General features: G+C 45.3%; 1 protein-coding gene across 3 annotated transcripts in view; it reads right to left on the bottom strand.

The window, feature by feature from the left end:
- Positions 1-18,247, bottom strand: part of WDR27 (WD repeat domain 27) — a 2,413,256-nt gene that overhangs the window by 607,775 nt on the left and 1,787,234 nt on the right. The gene's annotated exons all lie outside the window — the stretch shown is intronic.

Below are 18,247 nucleotides of genomic sequence, written 5' to 3'. Positions count from 1 at the left end.
CCATTATACATGATCTACCTCAAAACGAAGCACAGTTATATAAGTGCGAGTCCACTTTACACAAAAGCAGAATCAACTCAGGTTACTAGAGGCCAAACAGGACAAGATTCGTATTACAGCTAAAATGAGAAGAGACGGCTGAATCGAAACTCAGCAGAGGCACCGTGCACCAGGAAAGAGCCAAGGTCAGACCAATAGAAGGAACGAACAGTAGCCTCGCAGAATTGAAACTTAAGAACAGAATATCCTATCTTGGGAAGGTCGAGATAAGGAGGCGTAGGCAGGTGGCAAGCCGAATAAGAACTAAATGCACAAATTGAGGGAAACTAGGCAGATTCATGGTGTGAGTAGCACGTGACCATACGAGCGAGAAGAAGCATGGATTCACACCTACGCTTGGTAGCCGCCCAAACAGACACATCATAACTTTTCCTGACAAGAAGACACAGTTTCGAGGCCGACCACAGCCAACTAATTGACACATAGCCACTAAAGTAATGATGGATGGAAGGAAGGCCGGGTGAATCGTGGGGCACCCTGCACCTGGCTGACCATTCTGCGTGCTACTAAGTAAAGTGGAAATTTACACCAGACTACGAGAATGCATCTTACTTTCTGCCCCTTGCATGAGAAGGCCTCTTGCCCCATGCATACACCTAATCTATGCCCCCTCCTGACATCACTTTGCCCACCACTCTGAATACCAAGGCTGCCCTACCTGCACCTACCAATCCTGTTCTGGCTACTACCCCTACTGCCCCTATCACTTCTACACCACCCAAAGTGCCCATATCGACTCTAAAAGGGGCCCGATAAGAAATAGATCCATTCCTGCTCATGCACTGGATATCAATGACCTAATCACAACCCTAGACCTGGATTTCTTAGCTACCGAATCTTGGCTAAATGCTGCCTTTGGCCCAGCCCTGACCCTAGCAATCCCGCCTTGGTATACTATTCACAGAAGTGACAGGCCCGAAGCCAGAGGAGGTGGGGTAGCACTGATCTCTAAAGACTCCCTAACAATTAGGCAATACAATATTGCAATGGAGGGAAACTGATCTGCTCTCCGTCAAACTCACTACCTCCCCGACAGAATCTATTTCTTTGCATATTATCTATCGCCCTCCTGGTCCACCTGTAACCTTTGAAGACAACCTAATACATTCCCTAGGCTACATTATGAAACCTACCACAAGATCCATCCTCTTAGGGAACTTTAACATGGGCCTCAAGGATCCCTTTGACCATAATGTGACTTCTATGGTGAATTCCCTTAGTGCTCTAGGCTTCATTCATTGCGTTAGTGCCCCTACCCATTGTTAAGATGGATTCTAAACTCTGACCTGGTGGGCAGAAGTTTAGGAGGCCACCCTAGTTTAGTGCAACAGGGGAACCTTCTGGACGGTCTATGGTCTTTCCATCGAATTTTTTGCATTGAGGGACATTTCAATCTAATTTTTTGCAGCGAGAAAATGTGCATCCGGGGAGAAACGAGAGTAAGAGGAGAGTAAGAGGATCGGACAGGAATCGCTGAAACCATGTCTATGATTGACTGTGGTGAGAGTCATATGTAATGCATGCACGTTTCTTACGGATTCAAGTATACCTGGTTTTGACCATTGACCATGTGTCGGTTTGAGCGGCACGGGTGCCCCGTATGCCTTGTTGTTTATGTTTAAGCCTGGGGAAGGCTTCCAGAGAAGGAGACTCGCACGTCACGAATCGACTGTCTTTTGTCGGGTCAGACACGGCAGTACGTCACTACTGTTCCGAGGAAAGGACCCGGACATGCCCTGCGTTGTGTGTTGCTTCGGTACAGCCGCACGTCATCACGTCCCTAAAGGAAGGGACCCTGCGACGTGGCGGCCATCTTGGACCCACATCACAATATCGTCTCCCGGTCACCTGGGTCACAGCGAGTTTGTGTTTGCAAAGCTGGTGAAACGCGGCCCACTTCAGGAGGTGATACATGGTAGCTGAAACACAGCCCGCTTCAGGAGATGATACATGGCAGCCTCCCATTACAAGGGAGAATACCACGGGTGAGTGGATTTGCAAGTAGTGGGAGCCCCTGGTTGCATATGTAATTTTGATGGAGTGTGCCCTGGATTGCCTACAAGTCTGAGAGGGTGTGTTTCTGAGCATAACGGATTCTAAGACCTGCAAAAGTGACTTTGACCTGGGTGAAGAATGGCTAATGTACCTGCTCCGATTTCCTTTCTGCCTACACCAGGTGAGCCTAAGGTGCGTTGGTCAGATTGGAAGAAGGGTTTTTATAAGTATGCACTTGCTGTGTTTGGTGCTAACTTTTCTAATGAGCGCAAAGAAGCGTTACTATTTCATTGTTTGGGGACTGCAGGGCAAGAGGTCTTGAAAAAACTACCAGAACCCCCTGATGTACCCGATGGAGGTCTCTATGAGAGAACACTAGCGAAACTGGACAAGCATTACTGTGTTGAAGAAAACAATATACTAGAACGGTACAAGTTTGCAACAAGAAGTCAGAAGTGTGGAGAGAGTATTGAGGATTTTGTTACAGCCTTGAGGGGGCTAGCAGTCAGGTGCAGGTTTGATCATTGTCAGGAGGAGCATTTAAGGGATCAATTAATGATTAAATGCTCCAATGACAATATCAGGAAGGAATTGTGGAAGGAGAGGAACCCATCACTGGACAGGGCCATTGAAATTGCAAAGACACTGGAGCATACAGACAAGTGTATAAAATTGCTTCAGGCTGACAATCCATCTGTTGAAAAGCCAAGCCAGAGGACAGGAGGGAGCGATCCAAAAAGTATCCAAAGTGGCACAGAGACAAACTACAGGGCCTCCAAAGCGTTCTGCACAATTCAGGAGAAGAATCGAAAGTCGTCAATTGCCCGCTGGCAGAGCTTTGGGCCAGCAATGGTTGTCAGCGAGGGATACCAAGGGATTATCTAAGGAGACTAATGCCTTGAGGAATCTTAGAGAGTCTGGATATTCTAGGGGTCCTCCAGGAAGGAAGTGTTACAGATGCAGGAGTTTATCACACATAGCATCAGATAAAGAATGTTTTGCGATTCACATTATATGTAATGAGTGTGGTATGAGAGGTCACATTGCCAGGTGTTGTAGGAATTATAATACCATTCCGGGTCAAGTGCGTGAAGTTAGTGTGGATTATGAGGATGATCCCTACAGTGAAAATGGTAGAGAAGTAGTGTTTTCTGTGAACGCCATTGATGCAAAGATAAAGAAGAAGAAACCCTATGCTATTGTGATAATTGGAGGAATGCCAGTATCGATGCTTATAGATAGTGGTGCAGATTACACTTTGATAAGTGTACAAGTGTGGAAGGAAAAGTTTGAATGCTGTACGCTATGGGAAAATACTGTCAGAGCGAATGCTTATGGAGCTGTCCCTATAGAGATCATAGGGTGTTTTGAGGCTGAACTACAGTTTAAAGACAGGAGAACCACAGGAACCGTGTATGTTGCCAATAAGGTTGGAGAGCTCCTTTCTTGAAGTGACCAAGCTGAACTAAGAATACGGCTTGAGGCAAGTCATCCTGAACAGGTGATGGTGGTAAAGCGTGAAGGCACCACTGTTGGCACCACTGAAGCACAAACCAATACCACACCTGATAAGTTAAGATGCTTCAAGGGGTTTGTGCATAAAATTAGTTTAAAAAAGGGTACCATTCCGAAGATTGCTAAATTGCGGACCATTCCACTGGCTCTTAGAGAAGGGGTGGAAAAATAATTGAAGAGGATGGAAAGTGAAGGAGTGATTGAAAAAATTGACTCTTCAGAGTGGGTTAGCCCCATAGTGGTAGTCAAGAAAACCAATGGGTCTTTGAGATTATGCATCGATCTCAGACATTTGAATAGCATGGTGGTAGTGGACAGATGTCCCTTACCCAGAATAGATGACCTGTTGGTGGGTGTATCTGGTTCTAAGGTATTTTCCATTCTTGACTTAAAATCCGCCTACCATCAAGTAGAGTTGCATGTTGACTCTAGGGATCTTACAGCGTTTATAACTCCAATTGGGCTATTCAGATGTGTTTGCATGCCGTTTGGGTTGGTTTCAGTATCGAGTGTTTTTCAGAGTATAATGTACAGATTACTTGGGGGTGAGAGAGGCGTTATGTGTTACCAAGACGATGTGCTGGTGTGTGGGAGCAATGAAGTTGAACATGATAAGCGGCTAAGGAGAGTCTTAGAGATATTGAAGGAAGCGGGTCTCACAGTAGCTTTGGAGAAGTGTATATTCAAGGCCAACAAGGTGGTGTATCTAGGCCATGAAATTACAGGTGAGGGTGTCAAACCCAAAGAGGAAGCCATAGAAGCTATAAGTAAGATGGAAGAACCCAAATCAAAGGGAGATGTTTTGTCTTTTCTTGGCTTAGTAGAATTATATGGTAAATTTATCAGAGGTCTGTCAGGAATGTCAAGAAATATGAGAATGCTTACTCGCAAGGGAGTTGCCTTTAGATGGAATGATCTTTGTAAGGAAGAATTTGAGAAAATTAAAAACTCCATTGTCAACGCTCCTATTTTGAGGACTTTTGAGGAAGGGAAACGTACTTTGCTCTTCGTGGATGCTAGTGATTATGGCATTGGTGCTGTTTTGATGCAGGAGGATCAAATTGGTCTACACACAGTAGCATTTGCATCTAGGTCGCTCAGGAGGACCCGAAGGTAGATACTCAGTTGTAGAAAAGGAAGCTCTAGCATGTGTCTGGGGAGTGGAAAAATTTAAAAGGTTTCTGTGGGGCAGAGAGTTCACGATTTGCACTGACCACAAGCCACTGGTTGGGATTTTCACCAAAGGTGGCCTGGAAGGAGTGTCCAGGCACATTATGAGGTGGGTGACTTCTCTGCAAGGTCTACAATATATCATGCTTCATGTCAGTGGTGAGACCAACGTAGTTGCTGATGCCCTATCTAGATCAGTGCAGAGGGAACATAAAAATGGGGATTGTTATTCGAATTCTGAGGAAAGTGTGGAGATATTTCAGGTACATGAGGCATTAAAAAAGGACGACTGGGATAAGGCTTGTGGTGAAGATGCCATTTACCAAAAGCTGTTGACTTTGGTGACGGATGGTAAAATAAAAAATTACAATGGTGATTTATGCGGATTTGCTAAAGTGAAGGAAGAACTATGTGTCCAGAATGGTTACCTACATAGGGGACATCAAATGGTGGCACCATTCAAGGTGAGAAAACTAATAATAGATTTGGCCCTTGTTGGACACTTGGGACTTGCCAGAACTAAAGGTTTGGTGAGGTCAGAGTTTTGGTGGCCTGGTGTTGATAAAGATACTGAAGAACAGGTCCATGATTGCATTGATTGTATCAAAGGGAATAAAGGACTCAGGGTACAGAAAGTGCCCATGATTGTGAGGAAATCCCCTAGTGTGCCGTGGGATGAGATTGCTTTAGATCTGTTGGATCCATTTAATATCAGGGGCGGAAGAGACAGCTACGTGTTAGTAGTCATGGACCTTTTGTCAAAATGGCCGGAAGTCTGTATATCAAAAGACATATCCAGCAGCAGTATTATAAAATTTATGGAACAGTTGTTCTGGAGAGAAGGCTTTCCCAGAAAATGTCTATCTGACAATGGCTCCCAATTGGTGTCCAGGGAATTTAGAGAGTTCTTGAGTAGTCATGGAATAGAACAAGTCAACACATCCTTATATCACCCCCAGACCAATGGGTGTGTAGAACGCTTCAACAGGACGCTCATGGAAGCTATTAGGATTGCTGTAGCCACGGGTGGTGATTGGATAAGAACAGTGATGGAAAGGACATTTCAATACAGACTAGCCCCCCCACCACAGTGTCACAGGTGTGTCACCGTTCGAAGTGCTACGAGAGAGAAAACCCAATTCCCATATATGTCCTGGTTGGATGGGTAGGTCTAAGTTAGTAGGAGTGGATTTAGAGAAGGTGAGAGGGAAACTATTTGAGTCTGGAGTCAGATCTAAAGAGCGGTATGATCAAAAGAATTCCTGCAGGAATTTCAAAGTTGGGGAGGGTGACTGGATCAAGGTCAAACTTCCCACCAAGGTACGCAAAGGGGCTGCACTATTTTCTCAGCCCAAACAAGTTGTAAAGAACCTAGGTCCTTCTGTCTTAGTCAAAGGAGGTGGTATTTGCAACAAGAGGGTAGCTATGTGCAAGACTGTCAAGAGGATGAATGTAGGATAATGGTTGAGAGGATGTGAGGGAATGTCGAATCATTTAAATTGCATTCAAAAATTGTTTTCACAAGACTCAACATGAAACTCCACATTATTATCAGTATCATTTATTGTTCGATATATTTCGTGTGTAGTTCATTTATCTTAGTACTTAAGGAATTGACTTTTTTTTTTTTTTTTTTTGGTTTTTGTTTGGATAAGGAAAGGAGGTGTTAGGATGAGTAATATGCCATAAATGGGAGATAAGCTACCTACCTTCCACATGTTGTTTATTATGCACCCCCTGTGCATCCTGTCACCTAGATACTGTAGAACTGGACTGTTATCTCCTGAGATGGTTCTGAGTTCTGGAGTGTGGGAGTTGGAGCAGGTCGAAGAGAGGAGGACGGTTATGCTGTCCCCAGCTGGGGGCAGTTCTCCCTGGATAACAAATCTACTGATTAATAAGGAGTGTTTACCATCTACAACGTGTCCGAGGTGTATCTGTATATCTAACACCCCCACACTGTTTTTTACCCTTTAAAACCCATCACAAAAAATTAACCCTTTACACCTCAAAAACATGCATTTGATGCATATTTCTTAGTTGCAAACCCGTCAATGCAAAATAATTCAATGGAAAGGCATTCAATGGATATACTAGATACCCTTCTGGACAAGCCAGACCAATCTAGCTAGCCTGTCAGGCGGTCAAGACTAAGGGTCTCATTCCGACTTGGGCGGTAAGGGTTAACGGTCACCGGTAATGATGCCAGTGCCGGAAAACCCTTACCGCCCAATTCCAAGTTCCCTTAGCGGGAACCGCAAAGGACGTGTGGTCTGACCACAGGTTCTCTGCGGTTCGTACCACAATTTGCGGTACCATTATTAGCACCTTCCCCATTCCCATTATCTGCCAGACCGGACCCGGTTTGGGAGGCAGCCATGGTGCTAATAGCATCATGGCTACTGCCCAACTTGGAATGACCCCCTAAGTCTCAGGAGTGGTGCGAGTGATCGGAAGCCCACAATGAGCACACACAGTAACGAACCACAAATTACTCTTAGAAAAGCGTATATGAAAAATAGCTATAGATTTATTGTCGACCGGATCAATAAACACAGGTGAACTTCAGTTATATAAAAACAGTAATCACACAAATACTTATACTAAATAACATATATACATTATGTTTCCTAATACGACAGATGAGGAAAACACAGCCACAACCTGTAAAGAGAAGGGTGAGTTGAAACACAAGGAGCATTAGGGAATTCTTCGGAGTCGTTCCCTTACTTTCAAGGCCAGCCCTAAGAAGAGGGGAGCCTTGTGCTCAACAGTACAGTTGTGCGTAAAAAAGGCACGGTCGCGCAGGCAGAGCAAAAAGCAGGTCTTCTTTGGAGAGCTGTAGCAAGTCAGCAAGGGGCTTGAAGCAATGAAGAATTGGTTCCCACTATTCGAGTAGAAACTGCCGGTGTTCAGTCATTTGGTCGAATTAAAACTGGTCGAATGACATTTGGCCGACGCAATTTGGTCGAAAACCAAATGGTCGATTTTTTTTTTTAATTATATATTTATTTTTCGGGTTTTCGTTTTAAAAAAAAAGGATTTTTTAGAAAAAAAGGAGGTTGGGGGGGACCCCCCCCCAAAAAAAGGAGTGAAAATAAAAAAAAAACTAAATTCGACCATTTGGTTTTCGACCAAATTGGTTCGACCATTTGTCTGGTCGACCAATTTATTTCGACCAAACGTCTGGTAACCGGATCTGCCATTGGTGGAAGAGCAGTTTTCCAAAGGTTGAGAATAGCTAGGGAGTGCAGGCTAACCCTGCCAACAGCTAATACCTTTTAAGGGGTATTCATGCGTAAAAGAGATCAGTTGTGCCAGGAGGACACCAGTAAGTGATGCAAGTACTCACCGACCCTCGGCACAGTCCAGACCAAACTTTGCTAGTTTAGTCAAGGTCGCTACTAGGTCCGAGTCCTGCAGTTTCGCGGCTCTCCAGCTCTTAACGGCTGAGGGACAGAATGATCGTCCGTGACAGGACAGTTGCCTTTTCTGAGCTTCTGAAGAAGGAATGAAGAAAATTCCAGTGCAGCAAGCTTCAGGGCATAGGAGAGCAGGACAGCAAAACACCTACAGCAATGATCACCAACAGGTAGTGACGCGGGAATCACAGATGTGTGCAGCATTACGCACTCTCGTAATTCAGGTCCCAGAAGAGCTAGGCCTACAAAATTCATCGGTAGAGGGCACAGGACCACAAGCAAATGATGTCCCAAGTTTCGGGGTTCAACTTAAGAAGGCAGTGGCTATGTGGGATACCCTGAGGTAGAGCTGGACAGTTCACTGGATGGCCCAGGAACACTCCCGAAAGGGCTCGTTCGGTGGGTAAGCAGGGGGCGCCGACGGTAGTTGTTCCCACTACTCCAAAGGGTGCTAAACCTTCCAAAGCGTCACTGGCGGTTCCACAAGTCTGTTTCTTCGTTTCAGGATACTTGGCTCTTTCTGTAGTTTGGAGAGAACTCATGTGATCGACCTGGAATGGATGCAGGCCCCCTTCTCTAACCATCGGTAGACACAGTTGCACTCCGCAAGCCCAAGCCAGCTGACCAGATTAACTCCTGGTTCACCAATTACCTCCTAGAGCTCGGAGCCAAAAAATGCCAGGCATAATCAAACTGGAAAAAGTACCCAAGCTGATGTTTAGATCAGTCTCCAGGCAATATAAATAAGCTATCATTTTAGCGAAATCTACTTCCTACAACAAAAGAATCACCAATGCAAAGTTGAATGCTAAAGAACTATTCACTATACTTGGGGAGATTGCAATTGTATTGTCCCCTTCTTGACATTCACTTGTGTGTAACTGGTCTGTAACAGCGCCTCGAGGCCCCAGGAATTTTGCACGCTTTACAAATGTAAAAATAAAAAATAAATAATTGAAGGTGTAAATGAGCGTGGACTATTATATGTCCTCATCAAGGTAATCCGAATTTGGAACTTTTGGATCAACTCCACCCAGCTCTCAGTAGCTGAATTGCGCTCATCATTAAAAGTATCCATGATGACCAATAATGTACCACTACGTATGCACTTTGCATAAGATGATGACGAATCTCTTGGCCAAAGCCAGTTGTCATTACAACCATAAACCTCAGCATTTACTGAGTTGGAATGCTCTGCCATATTCCAACCACCAAAACAACATTGTTGGGAGCACAAAAAACGATCTATTTCATTGTTTGCATGACTAAGGATGCCTTAAAAGGTCATCACAATTACTGGAGATTTTTCTGCCCTCAATAGGTAGACCAACAAACTATGAGCTTACTGGAATTCACCACTGTCAGATCTAAAAGACAGCTGGAAAACATTGCATCTATCAATGACAGTAATGGCTGCTTGTCAATATAATATGTAGTACAAAAGGAGGAAAAGTATCTTTGCAAGTTTTGCGCGGTGAAAAGGTGCGCACATGTCGATTGCGAGAGTAGCACTGTAAAAGGGGAGGGGGCTCCTTTTTAATTGTTACACAAGTCAAAACCAAAATAAAAGTAGTTTACATATAACAGAAATGTAGGGCACCGGTAAGTATAACCAAATCTAGAGGTAGGCTAAAACACTGTAAATAGGCCTTGTAGCATGCCTTTGCAGCCAACGTGTATTAACTTTCATTAATCTGAAACGAAGCTGCAGCGGCTGGTAATACATCACAGGTCTGAAAATCCCAGGTTGGCATGGTGAGATGCAAACCAACAGTTGTTATTTTTCGAGGTCACAGATTAAAACCCATGGGTCTCGCCGACAGGCATGCAGAACATAACCATTTAATAAAACCAAATATTGCGCAAAACAGGATTTTTCGATGGAGTTAAGAGAACCACAGCGGTTTCAAATTGCCCCTTAGTACATTTTGCCTGGGAAGAAGGCCGAAGAGTCTTTCATATGCAGCATTTTTCTAACAGTACGTCCGTGGTTCAAGGCTCTGGCAGTGTCATGGAGGGAAGTTCTTCCCATGAGAACTTAGAGGAGATGACCGGTGCAGTTGAATAAAGTTCTCCTGGTCATCGCAAATGTTTCAATGAATTGTCATTATAATGTGGGAAGTGGGGGTTGGATTGTGATGTCACATATTCTAATTGTGGGGGCAGTGTGGGAAGGTTTGTGGACCCCATTACAGAATATAATGTATGCTTTTCTGTAAGGCTCTGATGTGCAAGCACCAATCAGCTTGGTGTGGGGAGATGTTTTCATGTTGCAAAGTTACTAGTGTTACTAAAAGTCTTGGATTTAGGGGCGGCTCTTTAGCAGCGCCTTTTCATGCAGTTCTGTTACGCAATCTGTTTGAATATAGCTGTACCCGCTGCCCTGAATAAACCTGCGTTCCTTCTTGCCTGCGTACACTTTTTTTTTAATACTTTTGTAATTTTTATTGGTGAGTTCTGAGGAGACCCCGACACATTTTGATGGGGAACTACATTATCTTAATCTTGATTACAACTCACGATATGGGTTTAAGGCTCACCCCTTTCATTTGTAGGTGTAAGATGGCAAGATGATGGACATCTGCCAGTGCTTTATTGCTGTCCCAGCTATACAATCATAGGGCACAAGCACTGCTGGGCCACGTATTGTCAGAAGATATTAGGTGGGAGCCAGTTGCGCTCAAGTTCTGTCATTCACAGATGCTCACATTTGAGACATCCTGCTTGCAGTGTGTGTCAGAGACGCTCACATTTGAGGCATCCTGCTTGCAGTGTGCGTCTGTTAATGCAGGTTGCATTCACAATCTGACCCTAAATTACGACAATGGGCACCCCGTCTCCAAGCCCACAGCTTTACCTAGTCTGATGTTTCTACTACCTCTCTGCCTTCTTGTGCGGTCCCCCACAACAGTTTATCCTTGCGTCGTGCTCCTCCCTTTAGTAGCTTCCCATGGTTTCATGTCCTTCCCCAACTTCTCACAATTCCTCTCGTGTCTTGTCTTTACCCTCACCCACCCCAATTTACACGCTATGGTATCATGCACCACCAGCATACATGCCAACATTTTGCAACACCTGGGAGGGAAAATATGGCACTAAAAGCAGGAGAATTGAATTTTCCCATTGGGTTGCATTGGGGTTAGAAATATTTTAGGGGGGAGAAAGTAAAAAAAGAGCTACATTTGAAAAAGAAAAATCGTGAGCTCCTGCCTCAATCAGGACGGTTGGCATGTATGCACCAGCCAAATGCGGCCTTGCTTGATGTGACCCTTTCTCGCGAAGTGTCAGTATTTTGCAATTTTTTTAAAGGACGTTGCTATTGCTATTAGGCATAGTAAAACACTATGTGTAATAGCACTCGGGACCCTATAACAGAAACGCATGGTGTCCCACACTGAGCTTTTCACTAGTCAATGAAGCTTGAATTAATTTTAGAAGTGCTCATTAATATTTCGTTTTTAAAATGTATTTTATTAAAAGACTTTTGGTTTATTACAAACCTTTGTCATGTTACATTGGTCCATTACCAGGGATAAAACGTCTCAGAATAATCCTCTTTCTTAAAACATTATTGTTGCAAGGTTCATTTTGCATGTCTGCAGTGGATTTAAAGATTTCTGAATACCTCTTTCAAGAAGTGAATCAGGCAGAAGATAGCGGAGTAATTGTCTCCTTGACAAAGGAGCGCCGCAAGACCTCAGCGTCTCTATTGTGTGGCAGTATCACCCATTTTCCTAGATGTTTTGTTCTGATGTCACTTAGGCCAGTGCAGAATAGTATTATGTGTTCCACTTTTTCTACTTGCGTCGTCGGACTGCAAAATCGCCATTCTGCAGATTGTACTTGCTTACACATATGTAAAAGTTGATTAGTTGGCAGTACGTTGAATATAAATGGCATAAATTGGATCCTGTACCAATTATTTGGAAACTTGTTCAGATATTTAGGCAGCAAATGTACAGCTTTATTTTAATTTCTCATAGCCGTAAAGTGCCTGAACTCGTTCTTTTCTTCCTGTGTCTTGATCCAGTCGTCCCGCCATAGATTCCATTTTGCCTTAGCAGGATTGATGATCAATTTGTCTGGTTCTATTTGCAAATGAGTCAAATGTGCATTGCATTGTTTCTCCCATTGACTCAACAAGTCGGATCTACTGATCTTCAAGGCCTCTTCTACAATTCGATAAGGCCTTGCCGGAGATGCTGTTTGGCATTTTCTATATAGCGATAGTGATTTCCATAATGCTCTCACAACTATAGAGGTCAACACCAGTTTGTATTGGATGACCGCAGTTGGAATTAGATTCAGCAGTCCTAGCAGTTTTTCGCCAGAAAGTACCTTCCAGTTTGGTCCAGAATTCCCATGGTGTACAAATGAACCCTTCCGCTCCATTTAACAGTGCCGGTGTAACTTTGGCTTTATAAAAGGTCAATATAGGCAGCATGGAGAATTTTCCACATTTCTTATGGATTAGTCACCTTTGGGAAATTAGAATCCTCAGTTTAGACTTTAAGGCAGATTGTTGTTGTGAGTCTGCCTTGCTGTTAACCAATGCACCTAGATAGAGTACCTCTTTGACAGTTGCTAATGGTTGCTTATAAAGGTACCATTTAAAAGCAGCGGCATGTTGCGATTGTCACGGTCCAAGTATCATCATATTGGTCTTCACTGCATTCCTTTCGAGGCCGTTCACTCCAAGGTAATCATGCAGGCTATTCAAGACCCTTTGCAAGCCAATTGGCATGGTGACAACAAATGTCCTCATCTTTTTCATATATGAAAGAATCGTGGTTGGCTCTAGGAGTGGAAACAACCTTTGCTAGGCTCTGTTGTTTTCCAAACTTACTAATAGGGTTCAAATGTTGCAAGATCACAGGAGCTGTAGGGGTTTAGCCAGCACCCCAAATGTTGAGTAGAAAGGGAGAGTTTTTTCTCCTGGTTATCTTGCTTCAGTAGTTCAAAGAATGGTTCAAACACAATGGTTATTGCGATACAGTTTTTGCTTTTATTTGTGCTAGTGTTGAGTTGTTTTAAAATACAGTTGGTTAATGCATTTAGTACATTTAGGGGCAATTGTGTCCCTTGTTTGTCAGCCGACATGTGTTTCGACCCGTGGGTCTTTAGCAAGGCTATTGTGTAAAGTCTGTAGCCCCCTGAGGGGTCCTGGTCCGTGGTGAAGGGTGGCTGTCCTGTTGGAGCAGCTACAGACCAGATTATCGGAACAGCTCGATAGGGCCCAACAGGAGCCACTGTCTCAACAGGACAGCCACCCTTCACCACGGACCAGGACCCCACAGGGGGCTACAGACTTTACACAATAGCCTTGATAAAGACCCACGGGTCGAAACACATGTCGGCTGACAAACAAGGGACACAATTGCCCCTAAATGTACTAAATGCATTAACCAACTGTATTTTAAAACAACTCAGCACTAGCACAAATAAAAGCGAAAACTGTATCGCAATAACCATTGTGTTAGAACCATTCTTTGAACTACTGAAGCAAGATAATCAGGAGAAAAAACTCTCCTTTTTTCATATATGCTTCCATGTCTGATAGAAATAAGTTTATTCAAATTACAAATAACAATAATAATAACAAACATTTCTACATGTACAACCATAACAATCTTAAATTCTCATACTATAAAGACCTTAATGCCCCCCTTCCAACCATCAAACCAAAATTCAAAGTCCAATCCTAAAAACATGAATAAAAAAGGTTGAGAGGTAGGAGAAAGAGAAAAAAAAGATATATACACACAAACAGCATATCAATCTACGAGATTACAATAATAAATATTCATACATATACATTTCAACAAATAAATAGAATAACAGAAATGTACTAATCTTATCTGACAGCTTTATCTTGTGGCAAAATCTCATTCCACATCCAAGCTCAGAAAAGCCCCCCAAATTTTCAGAAAAAGGGCTTCTTTTTTCTGCATTGTAAAAACCACCTTCTCAATATTACAAATCATATACATTTCCTCCATCCAAGAGTTCCATGTTAAAAAACAGAATTCGTTTTTTTTGCCCCCTAAAGCTCCTTTAAAATCCAAGTCATTTGACAATGACTTAAATCCTCCAACAATCTTTCTTCTCCTAGAATTAGTGTCTCGAAATCATAATCCAACTCCTCCTTCACCACTTTGTTCATCGAGCCGGTAATCCCTCTCCAAAAGTCTCTCACCTTGTAGCATTCCCAAAAAATATGAACCAATGTACCACGGGCAAGACCACAACCCCAACATGTGTCAGTCATGATCAATCCTTGCTTATACATACATGCTGCAGTCCAAAATACTCTGTTCAGGATCTTTACGTGATGTACCCTTTCACCTACCTTTAAGGACATCTTCTTAATGTTCCCGCACAAAGCTTCCCATCTCCCTAGCATCATCTCCTCTTTTAGGATTGAGGCAGTTTCTTATTCCACCCTTGTTTAGTGAAACAGGGAACACTTCTGCAAGTTTGCCAGGACAATTCAAGGTAGCTTGGAGAGCTGTCAAGGCTAAGGGCCTCATCACGAGTTGGGGGGTAGCCCCGACGCTATTACCGCCGGGGCTATTAGTGCTACCGCCAAACCCCCCGGTGCTATTAGCGCCGGATCACGGGTTTGGCGAATTGGTTGGTTCCCATTCCCCATTGGCCCAATGGGGAATTTTCGCGCTATTACTGGCGGCGTATTTCCCGCTGGCAGTAAGAGCGCCGAAAATCGGCAAATTTGCAGTGGATCTGCCCCCAGCTCACAGCTGCCGGCATATCCGCCAACCCCATGATATGGTGGTCCCTTAAATGCGGTGGTAATAGCGCTACCGCCGCATTTAAGGATTACCGCCAGACTCATGTTGAGGCCCTAAGTCTCAGGAGTAGAGGGGGTGATATGAGGTCCTGGATGAGCTCACACAGCAGGACACAAGAATTACTCTTAGACACTAGTATATCAAGAATATACAATGTATTAAGCCCAGAACAAACACAGGTGAATAATCAAGAACACAGTAATACTATTACTTGAACACACCTCATTACACGGATGGCGGAGAACCATGGCGCTATTAGCACTGGTAAATCCTTACCGCCATCTGTGTAATGAGGCCCTAAGTAAAATATATCTACAGTACTTTTCGGTCAATGCGGTAAAGTGCAGATTCCTGCCAAAACCCGTAAGGGTGGAAAGCACACAAACTTTAACACAATGGCCAACTACAGCAATGGGTATCCCTAACGTAAGAAGTCAGCCCTACGAAGATTGGAGCATTGTGCTCAATGTTATGTTTGTGCGTAAAAGCACTCACCCATGTGTAAAACTCACAAGGGACAAACTTCAATGGGAAGGAAAAGTTAGAAGAGGACACTGGAGTGTGAGGAATACGGTTTCAATAGTAAGAGGCAGGTCTGCTATCAAACAAAGATATCCCCAATTTACGGACGACTATAGGAAGCAAGAGCCACTCAAGTCAAGAGAAGCACCACAAGGATGCTTTTTGCGTAAAAAAGGTATGGATGAACTAGGGGCCATCGGTAAGTGGTATGATTACTCACCGCCCTTAGCTCACTCTGGGCTCAAACTTGCCAGGTTTGAAGAAGGTTGCCTGGACTACGAAATCCCCTCCTTGGTTACGCTTCAAAGAGCACATTCGCTGCGGATGCAGGTCTGATTTACATCAGGAGCTGTATTTCTTGTCTCGAATGCAAGACAAAGAAAACACTGATGCAGCTGGACTCAGGAAACACTTGAAGAAAAGCAGGAAAGTCACCAGCAGCGACCGTCACTGTCACACAGTGACGGAGGAACACCCAAGTCTCTCGGACTGACGCACTCTTCTCTCTCAAAGTAGTAGGGACAATGAGATTTGGCAAGAAGGTGCCTTACAGTGCGAACTAGGGTTCTCCCAAAGCTCAAGCCGAAACTTGATGTAGCAACGCAACAGCACAGGTGTCAAGGGACAAGCTGGTCAGTCCACTGGAGGGCCCAGGGACACTTCCCAGAAGGCTCGTTTGCAGGGCACCAATGAGATGTTGCGGGTTGAAGCACCTTTTCAGGTCTTCGGACGATCGAGCGCAAAGCAGGCCTCTAGTGGGACAACAGAGGACACAGGGTGACAACCTTCTCTGTGCGGTTCTGGACAGTCCTTGGATCTGCTTTCTTTCTCAGGATACTTGGCTAAGTATTTTGTTTATAATAAAAACAAAACAGAAGTTACCTTCTGAAAAAGTTATGTGGGAATTACTTACAGTCTTACTCAGTTTCTTTCGGCTATCACCTTTTCCTAATAGCCGTCTCCCAGGATTTTACCTTCACTTGTTTTCAGGCTCCCTTCGGCCTTAACATAACTAGTGGCTGACTTCTTGCAGCCCTTGGATTACTCACTGCTTTCAGTATGCCACGTGCAACCTCTGTTTTCAACTTCTCATTAGGTCCTGTGAGAAACCTGAGGGTATTCTCATTCCTACTCTCCTTGTATTCTCTACGCAGGTGGCCAGGGAAAGGTCATCGCTTTTGGGGGGGCGCTCTTGCGCACATCCAAGATGGCCGCCTAGCGCAGGAGCTCCAGCTCGGAAGAAATCCTTATTAAGAATTAATCCGGTCAGCAGCGTCCCAGACTTGAAATTAAGCCACTTCCTAGCAGCAGAAGCTTTACGGCACACACTGGTGTAACATCGTGCGAAATCGAAGCCGGGGTGCTGAGATATTCCGTTTTGAAGATTTGGCGGTTGACGGAGGCCTGCGGAGCCACGTGAGGGCTCCACCGACACCAGTTAGAGGGCTGCGGTGGGGGAGGAGCGCTGCGCGACCCACAACATCCTGCCGGGAAGAAGAGAGTGATTGAGGTGGTGGCCGCCCAGAGACGACGGAACCAGTTCCCTACCTGCACAACCTGCAGGACCCGCTCGGGGTGACTGGACCACGCGGGAGAGGTACGGGGGAGCTTTGAACTGCTACGCAGCTGTGGAACTGTGACGGCCGCTTGGCCTGACTCCCGCCCTTGGACTCGCCGCGGAGCTGCCTGCTTGGGCGGTCTTCTACCGATCTGCGATCCACAGCTGTGGTGCGACCCGGCCCCCGGCTCGCGGCCCTCGCGGAGGGGACCGGGGTGGATCGTGGCCCTCGTCAGGGGACGCGGGCTGAGCCGGGGCGTGCCCCCTCCCGCCACCACTGGTATCAAGTAAGTGGCCGGGGGAAGGAGAGGAGGACTGTTTTGACCGCAATGCTGGGGGGGCCCTACATGGGGAACAGAGGGCCACAGCCTAGGCCTACTGCGGCCTACCCCCAACTGGCACAGAGGACAATAATCCTATAACGCCCTGGGCTGCCCCGGATCAACGCCCCGCACCACCCTGGGAACATAGTCTAGCCCAGCAACATCCAAGGGGAGAGACGACATACATCCCCCAGAGGGGAAAAATCAGCTGTGACCACAAATCCGCGGTGGAGCTGCCACCCAACGCTCGAACATAGTGGGACTCCCAGGCGAACCCTGCGACACGGGTCTCGGAGTAGAAACCACGGAGGCCTCCGTTAACGAGACGTTGTACACCTAAATCCTACACACCGGCTGTTGGCTAGGCACTTGGGGCAAATATAAGATAAGACACGCTTTACCCACAACTGTGTCGCACAGCAGGGCACGGAGCAGAAGATACGTGGGAGACCACAGTCCATCCCTTCCTGGAGGCCGCAACACATGGGCCGCACCGAGAAGAGAGGGGCAGGTGGGAAAAAGATTGGCCCGATGGACACTTTCACTAGCTCGCAGCCGCAGGGGGCGGCTAGCGGAGAGGTACACCAGCCAGATGGACATGAGGCTGACCCGTTGGAGCGCCTGGCAACGCTGGTGCAGAATGGATTCATGACCATGAACGTCAAATTAGATGATATAGTGGCGACAATCGGATCCTTGAAGGCACGTGTTGAAAAGGAAAGCACTCGTGTCACGGAGGCGGAAAATAGGATAAGTGCAAGTGAGGATACGATACTGCAACACAGCCGGGATATAGCCCACCTCTAAACGGAATTGCATAAAACCCAAAACAAATGTGAGGACCTTGAGTCAAGATCCCAGAGGAACAACATC

The sequence above is a fragment of the Ambystoma mexicanum genome, chromosome 4p (genome assembly GCF_040938575.1).
Source record: "Ambystoma mexicanum isolate Mex_15411 chromosome 4p, UKY_AmexF1_1, whole genome shotgun sequence".
Taxonomy (NCBI): domain Eukaryota; kingdom Metazoa; phylum Chordata; class Amphibia; order Caudata; family Ambystomatidae; genus Ambystoma; species Ambystoma mexicanum.
This window is presented reverse-complemented; position numbering and strand designations above follow the sequence as displayed.